At 39.7% G+C, this 12,005-nt stretch overlaps 1 protein-coding gene across 2 annotated transcripts in view; it reads right to left on the reverse strand.

Annotated features, from left to right (window-relative positions):
* Positions 1 to 12,005, reverse strand: part of LOC143376949 (uncharacterized) — a 111,005-nt gene that overhangs the window by 92,053 nt on the left and 6,947 nt on the right. The gene's annotated exons all lie outside the window — the stretch shown is intronic.

The raw sequence follows: 12,005 nt of genomic DNA on the forward strand, positions 1-12,005 counted from the left end.
GGAAATTATTTACTCATAACAACCGGGGAAATTATTTATTCATAATAGGAAAGCTATGTAAAGCCGCGTTCCCACGTGTACAATTTGAAATAGTTTGCTGTTATTCGCAACATGTAACGGGTGGCGCGGAAGTCATCATCCGATGTTAAGAGCTCCTAATTCTTTTAATTTCGGATAGATTTCAGTGATTTTTTGAAATTTTAATTCACAATTCTTCGAGAACGTGCAAACTTCAAGAACGCGGAAAAATTATGTCGACAGTTTTCCGAGCAAATTAATCTCCCGTTTTGGTGATCCGTTATGGCCAGACATATCCCCCGATTTAACCGCCCCAGACTTCCTTCTTTGGGGCTGTTTGAAGGCATTGGTGTACGCGAATAACCTACAGGCTTTATAACAATTAAAGGTTGCCATAAAAGAGCTTAAATTTGCATCAATTCGGATGCCGGTGATTTGTTGGATATTATCTTCGGAACTGTGATGTCATAAAAATTATAAGTCTTAATAAATTGTACCACAAAAAGAAAACGCCACGTTGTTTCGTTTAAAACAAAGTTGTCGACTAAAAACATCGGATGATGACTTTTGCGCCATCTGTATTACACTTCATGAAGCTTTATAATTTTTTTTTATCACCATACTCAAAATTGTGGGTACGTGGCTTAATGCGTCACAGGCGGAGAGTTCTTCCTGCAATGACAAACTTCACTTCTTTCAATAAACCTGAGCTCGCAATGAGTGTTCGTCACTTATTAATGAAAATGTTTCTTGTACCCTGCTAGAAGTGGGCACGCGACAGCCTGGGGCCTATAATTTTTATTTCGAGGAATACTCCCGAAAGGTCAAAGGAAGGAATACTTGTAGCGTTTAGTTTTAATTACGGCAACATTAATCATCGCGGGATAATGAGTTTTATTAATTCTCAATCAAGAAAGTGAAAGGTTTGCAGAAATAGAAATCGAATTCTACTACACATAATTATTCAGCAACGGAGCAGCAATTGATCTGCGCATGCGGTGAAAATTTTATCGCAGACGAAAAGATCGCAGGAAGAATAAAGTGCAAGGAAACTTAAAATTAATCTTGATTTACAAGCTCCCCATCGATCTAAGAATAATCAACACTCATCCGCTGCTTACAGATCACTCTAGTTTCTAAAGAACTCAGCCAATTCTTTCGAATGAGTCGAACAACTTTCGAACTGCCTAAAAGAAAGTTTTATCTCTAATATTCGAAAAGTTTTTTCAAACATCTTTCGATCTTTTTAACATAAATGGCCAAGCCAACGTAGGCAACGTCGTCCTTCCCCCGTTATAATTATTTTCCTTAATTAAAGATTTAAATAAAAAAAAAAATCAATCTTCATATTTCACTTGAAAGTGTTTGAGTCACCCTGCTCATTTTTATTTAACGAATAATAAATTAATTTTCTTTAAATTCATCTATCGAAATTTGTATCCGAACAAAGGATACCCTACTCAAAGTCTCTGTCAAACCACTCAAAACGGATTTGCTTTAAGGTGTTTACATTTTAATAGGCTCATAAGTGAGTAATCCACGCAGAGCAATTTTGAATAAACTCATTTTTTTTATGGCCAGATTTATCCGTAGAAATCATCGGATTGTTTGCAATGAAGACGGATAAGGTGATAACAATTCACATACGCCAATTTTAAGAATATTTTTAGTTTTTTTATTTCGGACGATCCTGTCACGAGTTCTGCTGGCACCCGCCAAAAGCTCTAATTTCTACAGTGGTACGGTGAATGCTGCATATCTAATGCAAAAATTGATAATATTCAAACAATAATTTTTAATTTGTCCTTCAAACATGTAGTAGGTAATGGCGTGGAAAAAGCTTTTTCACTGCATATTTCTCAGTTTCTTTTCAAGCGTTTCGACCGGAGGGTGACCTTAAATGGCATCGGCGCGTTTCCACGCCGAGGGATTCACATCTTGCGCACGGTTTTTGCATGCTTCGCAACGATACTTTCCGCAAAACATCGAAAGTATTACTCGCGAGTCCCCGAACGCGTGCTTTAAAAACAAACTAAGCAAGGAATTCCTACGTTTTTTTTCCAAAACTTTCTTAGCAGAGGCGATCACTTGGAGGGGTCTGGCCGACATAAATAGCCATCTTTCCAACCCTTGCGCCACTAAAAGTGTTATTGTACAAAGTTCAAAGCAAATCCATTTTAGGTAAATGCACAAGGATTCTGAATGAGATGCTTTGGCTCCATGTCCAACGCGTAGTACTCGTATCTCTCTATGACGATATCGACTTTCGTAGCGAACTCTATTCCTCTGTATCCTGACACCGTGATCAAGCGCAATTAAGACAGTGGCGTGTAATTAAAATATCCCGGCTCTCCTGTTGCCGTTCTAATTATTACACGAAGCCAATCTATGACTATAATAATAATAATAATAATAATAATAATAATAATGATAATAATAATAATAATAATAATATTAATAATAATAATAATAATAATAATAATAATAATATTAATAATAATAATAATAATATTAATATTAATAATATTAATAATAATAATAATAATAATAATAATAATAATAATAATTCGTATTTATTCACCACAAAATTACATAAAATTTATAAAAAAATATTTAATAATAATGAAGAAAAATAATTAAAATAATAATAATTAAAATTATTTATTTTTAATAATTAAGTGACAAATGGGCGAGATTCAGCACACCTGCTGTTTTGCAACCTACCCCAAAACATTATCTAGCAGAAATGAAGCTAGCGAGATAATAGAAGAGAGAGAGAGAGAACCGAAAGACAAGGGAAGTTAAGAAAAGTGGACGAGAATAAAGAGCGGGCGGCACGTTTAAAGGCGAGGATAGAGGACAGAGAACGAATTTCCAAAGGAAGGGAATATTATAATAGAAGGTGGACAGATAGGAGAAAGATGCCGTAAATTTAACCCGTACGATGAACAGGCACAGCCAGATCTGGACCACGCCTGACGATATAATGTCGGCGCGTAAAAAGAATCCGATCCTGGTGGCTGCGGGAATCGGTGTTCTCGCATACAACGAGCGTATTAAACCTGGCGACGGCAGAGAAAGGCGGCCACCCACTGGCTTACACAACAAGCTTTGCTCCAGTTATTAGTATATGACTCTTTTGCGGGTCGCCCGACCTGACGAACCGTGGCGCGACAGGATTGCCATTCGTCTTGACGCGTTCCCCTCGAGGGACGAGGTATCTCGCCCTTTACCGTTTCTTGGCGGCTTTAAATGACGAGGTGTCTTGCGGCAGGACTCTTGCCCTGCTGTTCAATTTTGTGAGGAAAAAAAATGAAATGATGTGTGATGGGAGACATCTTTGGGAATTTATTAAAAACAAACTACTCACTGAGTGTTTCCGAAACTTTCAGCACTTTTCATTGGGTATTTAAGTTACTTGAATATCTTTTTGAAATTTATCCTGGCACGGGTTCGATTTTGAAAATTTTGAAAAATTACAAAATGGCGATCCTGTGGGAAAAATTGTGAAATCTGGTTCTAGTGAATTAACCTCCGAAAAAAAGTAGAAGGAAAGGACCCATAAAAAAATGTAGTTTCTAAAACATTTTGGTTTCTTGATTTTAGAAGCACCGTTTCGTTAGAAAAGTGTCAACCAGATTTTTTGCAAAGTTATTGGCCCTGTACAGCTTGCAAATCTGTTTTAAATAAATTTGAAGAAAAAATAAATTCGTGTAACTTAAATACCCAATAGAAAGTCCTGAAAGTTTCGAAAAGATTCATTAAGTAGTTTGCTTTTAATAAATTTCCAAAGATACGTTTAATTTTCGAGCAATTACACTGTTGCTCCCCCCTCCCCTAACGAACGAGGGGTGGAGGGGGGAGATAAGGAGGACAAAATGGGGTTTTCCATTAACCCCTTGACAGTTTAATAAAATTTCAAGTTCCGGTTCAAAAATGTATATTTCTCTTATGTTCTAAAATATTTCCGTTTATGATAAAAATGTTAAAATGTTTTTTATTTTATTGCATCTGTGCCTCGCACGGGAAAAACTGTCAAAGGGATAATCGCCATTAAAAATACCACCTACCACAGTTTTCAGTAGTCTTACACAGTACCACTGGCGGATTTAAGAAACAAGGCCCAGGTGGCAAACGTTCCGAGGGGCCCACTTTTTCGGGAAAATGAACAGGTAGTTTACTAAAAACGGGCTAAGTATAGCAATACGAAAAAAAATATCGTGTTCGAATATCTACACATAATCATAATTTTTTTTAGATTGGGCCCTGTGGGGCCTTCTGGGCAGGGGCCCAGGCGGCAACTGCTCATCAGCCGCCCTGTTAAACCCGTCACTAGTGGGTTCATTTTCAAGTTCAAGTACAAGAAGCATGTGGTAGAAAGATGTTCTGAATGTCCCACAGTCGAAAAGTTGAAGAATGTGTTGGAGAGGGAGAGTATCCATTAATTGCTACTAGAATTTAACATGTTCACTACCGCCTGCCACAGATCATGCTTTATTTTCAGGAATTTTACTCACAATCAGTACTGTGTGTATTTTTAATTAGGTACGCGAGGAATGTGAAGGGCTGTTCTGAATCTCCCTTAGGTTGCTTGACTTGAAGAATTTAAAAATCAGTGGACCATGTTTGTTTTCTCAAAGTAGAATGCCACATAGCTGATGTCACGTATGCGTGACGTTTATACCCTACTGACCTTACTTACAATTAGTAGCCAGCATATTAATCCTCGCATGGTGGATACAAAGTCCATCCGGACCCATCCCACACACCAAATATCTCATGTTATTTATCATTTGTAGCTTTTTTCAGAATGATACTCCTTAACTTAATACGCGGGATTGTAGCTTTACCTTATTACCATTGTAACACCCAGTGGCGGACTGGGTCTGAAAATATTGTTTGCTAGGAAACAAAGGGGGCCCACAACCCTATAAGGCTATCGTTTAATTTTTATAATAAATAAAATTTTCAAAAAAAATACATAAGTGACAAAAAGGTGAAATTAAAATTTCTGTGAAATAAACGTACATTTTTCAGTAATTACAGTGGAAATCGAATCAGAATTATTTATTACATTCTTAAATATAAAGTATCCTCCAAAAATGATTTTATTAAAATGGTAATGTGCAAGAATTTGGCTGTATACAGTAATAATATTAGAATTTCTTTTATATTTTCAAGCTGATAAAAGGTTATTAACATTTTTAACATATTGTTTGACATTTAAGGTGACCCACTTCATGAGGGGCCCTATTCATCGGGCAAGCTGACACCCCGGCCGGTCCGCCATTGGCAAATCCTACCTTCTATCATAACCTCAATTTTCTACGCTCGCATACGTCTTTTACAAAAATTCCGGTGAATTTTCCACGCCCACTTCTTCGCGCATAAAACTTAAGGTTGTCGTTGGACGCGGCATTTTCTCGTAAATTACAAAAGTAGAAAATCACCGTTGGCCCGTTACGATCTCCCCCGTAAAACGTACAGAAATTAATTCCTCGCCGTCCCCTATCCCCATAGTGCAAGGATTTAGACGGAAATTGCAAATGGCACCGGCAATTATGAACGGTTTTCTATGCCTCGGTATAGTTGCGGGCACGGTTGGCAGTGGCCAATAATAAAGTTACGACAGACCGGTGTTAATGTTATGCAGGGACTATGGCTAGCCTCGTATTGTTGTGCCAGTCAGTTCTGGTAGCACGTAGATAGCCGCGCTGACAATGCCACCCTGTTACGTGGCATTGTGAGATGATAACACTTTCACCGGCCACGGTTGACAATCATTAATCAATCGTCGACGGGATTGAAATTTTGCCAGCCATGAAGCCCGCCTGTCTATGTTCTGACGAATTAATCGTAAACAGAAAATTTCGTTCTGATAGGGCCCTGATGGGGTTTTCGTTGGGTCTGGTGACCTAAGGGCTTTTTCACACGAGACATTTCGTAACTAGCATGTGGCATTTTGGATACGTTTATTCATGCTCCATTTTATCTAGCTTTTTGAAAAATATGCGGCCTCTATCGAGTGAATATATTGGGAAGACCAGTTACGAGTCAGAAAAATGTCCCGTGTGAGAAGGCCTTAAGGGACAGAAGTACCCACTTTAGGATGTAGATGGCGTTGTTTGGAAAAGATACGAGACTGTTCTTTATTGTGATTGGGTGAAGCGCTGTAGACATTTTTTTAGAAATTTACCAGTGCAACAATGTGCACCAGGGGCGTAGCTAGAATTTAATTCAGGGAGGGGCAATAAATAGAGAAACTGAATTTTGAATTTATGTGCGTGGCAATGCGAAATTACTTCCGAAATTAATTTATTTCTATCTTGTAATAAATTGATTTAATTTTGGACGAACGACTAATTTTTTTTTCTACTGTCAATGGGGGGGAAGTACCCACCCGTGCCCACCTTCGTTACGCCCATGATGTGTGCCTTTATGTTTCGCCATTGAAATGTCTTGCAATTTTGTTAGGAGGTAACATTAAATACGTGCAATGAATTAACCACAGATGAAACAGTAACGGCGTCCCCGATGGCGAGTGCAACGCTTTCTGCAGCAACAGTCGTTAGCTTGGCAACATGGAGAACGACTGAAAACGCGTAAAATTGAGGAGTTAATTAGCATCCCATGCGGTTAAAATGCAATTTATTCTCGATGGCGGAACAGTCTAAAGCAGTTGAACTTTAAAACACTTGGATGGAGAAAAACCGGGTAAATGTCGCTGGCTGCTCTCTGATCAAGCTGTTGCATCAACGGCTACGCGGAAATTAGAAGCTTTTTGTCGAACACACGAGCGAACTCGTTAGCAATGCACACTATCCTCCTTGTGGCTTAAAGAGTGACGATAATTTTAAACAGGGGGGCAATTTTGAGATGATGGTAAAGAAAAATGTACCCCTCATGCATTTTTTAACCCATTTTTTAGTGTCAATTTAATTAAAAATTTAAAACCGAAATTTAATATTCCCCTTTTTTTAGTGTGAACTTAATAAGGATCAGTTTTGAAAAATAAGCGATTTTTTCTCAAAAGCCAGAGGGGGAGGTCAACTGCCCCCTCTTGCACCCCCCTCCGGGACGCTCAGGATCAAACTATGACAGAAATATTATTTTTTAAGACAGGATTTGGAAATTGAAGCATCACGAAACTGTGAAGGGATTCTCTAATCAAAAACAAACCTATAAGACAATTTTTATTTTTTGACAAAAATTGCACATTCTTACATAAATATACTGAGCAAAAGGTTAAAGCATTACTAATAAGTATTATATAGTTAATCTTAATAAAGTCAACTCTACTATTCCCAAACCCCCAAAATTGAATTTCCCCAGATCATGATTTCCAAATTTGTAATGCTTCCATATTTGAACTACACCCAATAATCCACACATCTACAGCGAGTATCCCTGCGTTACAACAAAATACATTCATTCGTCTTACACGTTCAATAATTGATCCATTCACCCCGCTAAAGTTAATAAAAAGTGATGCCATAAAACGATTAAATTTTGCGCATCAATTGCTCGGAACTCCCTCCAAGAAACGGTGATCCGCAGGCACCGCTGGGACTGATAAATAATTTCGACAAATGCGAAACGATTGCGTGCAAAGGAGAGCGGCGCACGTGTGGCTCGGTATCAGCGAGCAATTTACCGCCCAGGCCCCGAAAGAAAACTCCCGCGAGTGTCCCTAGCTCTTTTCTAATCGTATTAGCATATCTAAGTGAACCAAGCTTTCAAGAGTGATTGTACAGATATGTATACGTAAGTACGCGCGGGGCCCACCGGAGGCCATTTCCTTTTATCGTTCTAGCAGACAGAGCGACAAATGCCGGCTAAGTGCCACGCGGATATACGCGGCTGTCGTAAGCCCTCCCACTCGCGCTTAACGCGCCACGTACCGCTCGGATTCTCGCCTCCGTTTCTTAGATCCCGGTAGATCTGGGGCCTGTTTTGCAAGCGTGTCGAGATCGACCGTCGATCTTGCGATCATCGCGCTCGGACAGATTAATTCTCTGTGGCGAGGCAGACCGTCCCCTGTAGCTATACGTATAGGATGAAAGGAAGGGTAAACGGCTCTATTTAGGATCAGCTTCGACGACGTCCTTTGCGTCATGTGCAGTGCTGGATTAATCAATATGCAAACTAAGCAGGTACTTAGGGCATCAGGAGAAAGGAGGGCATCATAGATAGTTTCTGAATTTTGAAATATAACTTTTGGTAGAAACACTTTCTAGTCAAATCATCGGAAATGCCTAAGATATGGTACATTGCGTTGAAGTGGTCACCCTGTACAAGAGGGCCTCGAAATATTTTAAGTGCTTAGGGCCTCTAAAGATCTCAATCCGGCCCGGGTAATGGGCTGTCGAAATGGGGTAAATTAAATAGTGCTTAGGCGAGATGGGATCTAGGAAGTGCCATGTGAACTGATTTTCAGATTGCTTGGTAATAACATGACTTTGGGGAAGATTGTGTCTGATTTTGGAGGTTATAGTTATAAGTGCCAAAAATAAAATTCTATACCAGGCCTGCTCAATCGAGAGCCAAAGACCTCCTTAGGTTCTGGAACCCGGGTAACAACCGAGCGTGAAACTATAATGTTGCTAACCAGAGCGCTCGGTTCTGACCCGGGTCCCAGAACCTAAGGAGGTCTTCGACTCCCGACTGAGCAGGCCTATTTATAGCATGGCGAAAACTTAACAGTAAAGCAGTTTTGGAGAAATTAGGGAATCAGGAATTAAATTATTATTATTGTTATTATTCATCTGTTAACAACAAAATCCCCCACACTAATCCCCAACTCCCTTACAATATTTGTTTACACACCTGCTGTTTGTTGCCGTAACTATTTAGGTATAGTTAATATTACCATTGGCGTGTAGAACACTTTCAGATCATTTTTTTTTATTTTGCCACTTACAGTGTATTCCACAAGGACCCTTCAGTTATGTTACTTATAGGTAATGGTTGGGTAATGAATGGAGAGGATGCTTTAGAGGAGGAATATTTCGATTAATCAATGGATTTGTTGGATATGCTTTTGAAGTTTGAAAGATGGAAAATTATAAAATCGTCAGAATTTTATGAGAAGGGACTAATTTCCTATCCATGACGCATGAAGTCTGGGGATTGTCCAGAGTACACCAGTGAAAGCAAATAAGTATCTATGCTTGTTACACGTGAGGACTCTTCGTTCGAATTCAACTGTGCCAATCAAGACCCAGAATTACGTCAGGGATCGCACTCGCGGTGCCATTTTCGGCGCCACTTCGGCATTCCACGACGTTCCTCGATGATCCGAGGATAACGGAATCCCCGCAGCGGCAGAACACCCGTTGAAAATCACTGGCACCGAGATACGACGCGCGAAGTCGTTGAAGGATGAGGAATAAAGAATAAAAAGGAAACATTTTGGCGTGTGCCCGACGCGAAAGTCCCGAGAAACCATGACTTTTTGCGCTCGATGCATATTACGTAACCTGTCCTTTCGATCTACCGAGAACCTTTATTTCTCTCCACCTCCGACATCTGGCAAGCAGATCGTCCGTAATTCCTCTTTCCACTGGCGGCTAATTGAAAGATCGCGTATCTACGCGGGGAACGCTTTGTCGTGATTAAACACGTAATTCCGAGTAATGTTTCTTACAAAATGCGCGGCAAAACTGGGCACTTATTAGCAAAAAGATAGAAGAATGCTAAGACATTCGCAACTGTGCGACAGATGGCTGAGATTACTTACGCGTCGTTTAATTGCGAAGTTCTCAGGGGTGAGAGGCTTATGGTCGTTTGCTTGAATATAATTTATGGGAGATTTCATACAGAACTGTGCAGAAATTGGTCTATTAAGGGATATATGATACCTTAGAATTAAATATGAATTTTGTTTTGACCCACCACGTATTTATTTCGAAATTCGTTGACGGCAAAAATATCTGCTGACTTTTCACATTTACAATTTCTCAAAATTAGGCAGCTGCCTAGGGCGTGAAGTTGACAAAGGGTGCAAAATGGCCTTTTCATTGTTGGCATTTCTTAAAATAAAGTTTTAAATTAAATGTCACAAGTTATACTATAAATAAAAATTCAGAGTAAGGTCATCAAAGGGCTCAAATAAATGTACTATAAGAATAAAGGGCGCAATTTGTCAAACCCGTCTACTTGGGGCACAAAAGAGGCCCATACCCAAAATCAAACATATCTATACCTACTGCGAGTGAACTACTCAAATCGTCAGAGCATCACACTTCACTACCACAAAACGGACCCCAATTAAGGCCCTCCTCGTTCCAGTGAGTTAATCTCGAATTACGAAAAAGGCAATAATTCTACTCCAGTTACAAGAACGCGTTTCAGCTAATGAAATTCTCGATTCCACTGATTACATAAAAACATCGCACAGAGCATTAATCGCGGCTGTAAAAAAAGGGGGGGGGAGAGACATGAAACGTGAAATAAATTGGTACCCAAATCAATATGGCGGCCACGAGAGGGCAGCAAAAGGGACCTCGGCGTGATAAAACGCGCGAGACATAAATCGCCGCTAAAATGCGGGCAAAAGCAATGTTCGTGATTTTTCTGTCTCGTACGCGGGCGACACGTCGGTCCGCAAGGTTTATAGAGAAAGCAAGCGTTTACATAAGGTGCCGCGGTATCGTACGCGGACTGGACAATTGAATTTTGAAATCGCGCTCACCACACCCACGATTACACCCGGGAGGCGCTACCTTGAACCCCCTGACGACCACATGATTAACGATACGAAGGTATTCTAATTGGCCTTCATCGCGGCGGAATAAAGCGCAAAACGGACGGCTGTGGAACGCGCCAGGCATTCCGCCGCTAAACATAAATTTCCAAGGTGGCCACGAAACGCGGTCCCGATCTTGATCCGATGAAAACTGTCTGACGGGAACAATGGATCGAGACTGGACCTAATAAAGGGTATCGATCGTTACAAAACACCCGGAGACAGAGACGGTGGGCAAAAATACGCGAGATTAAGCGATAAATATTGATGTGGGTTGCGAGACCATTGGACGTGTTCTGGAAAGAAGGGGGACGTAAAATGTAATTGTTTTTAAAATGATATTAAGTTCGAAATTGTTCACACAAAATTTATGGAGTTGAAGGAACCTCGGAAAAATAGTTTGAAATTAATCATCTTATCTGTCTTAGAATATTATAATTAAACAGTAATATTTTATGTGAAGAAGGAATTTTTTGGAGCTAGGGATTGTTGGGTTACGCAAAAGTATGAATACATCGAAACGAGTTTACTAAAAAAATCTAGTTGTATCCCGAAGACTCCTAACCTCTATTCGGAAGCAATTTTAAGTCAGTGAAATTATATAGTTTTCGCCTCAAATTCTAATATCGTTAGAAACATTGAAGTAAAATGAGTCAAGCAACTGCTGAAGGGGTTATAATTTTTCCTGATTTTGCACCACGTCCTACGATCTTGCGTTGGACGGTATAGGAGCAAGTGGAACTACATTGCAACTGGGTACATATGTATTCGCCTCTGGGACAACCATATTAGGTCACTCAAAATATATTAAAGCTAAGTGAGTTAAGTTACAATCTTACAACAGCAATATTACTGTTGGACATAGGTACTGCAATTTTTTTAATGTTAATTCGGAATTTGCACCGCGTTCTTGCATCACCAGGTACACACGAATAGGTGAAACAATTTTGCAACTATTTTGCCTCCAGGACAACTGAGTTGGGTCACCATCAGCTCGTGCAATCTAGAGCACCCACGCCATCAGAATTCGTTCCTGAATTATCACTATCAACTAATCAGTACACTTGAGAACCCTGTCATCGTTCGACAGAGAACCCCCATGGATAGTATGATCGAAAAGAAAGGGCAATCGTTTGATCTATTCTAGATTCTAGATAGTCCTTTGTTTCTCACTGAAATCCTAACCTTTCTAATTGCCTAGTAATTGTTTCGGAAACATTATCTTCAAATAGGAACATTA

This window comes from Andrena cerasifolii, chromosome 15 (genome assembly GCF_050908995.1).
Source record: "Andrena cerasifolii isolate SP2316 chromosome 15, iyAndCera1_principal, whole genome shotgun sequence".
NCBI lineage: Eukaryota > Metazoa > Arthropoda > Insecta > Hymenoptera > Andrenidae > Andrena > Andrena cerasifolii.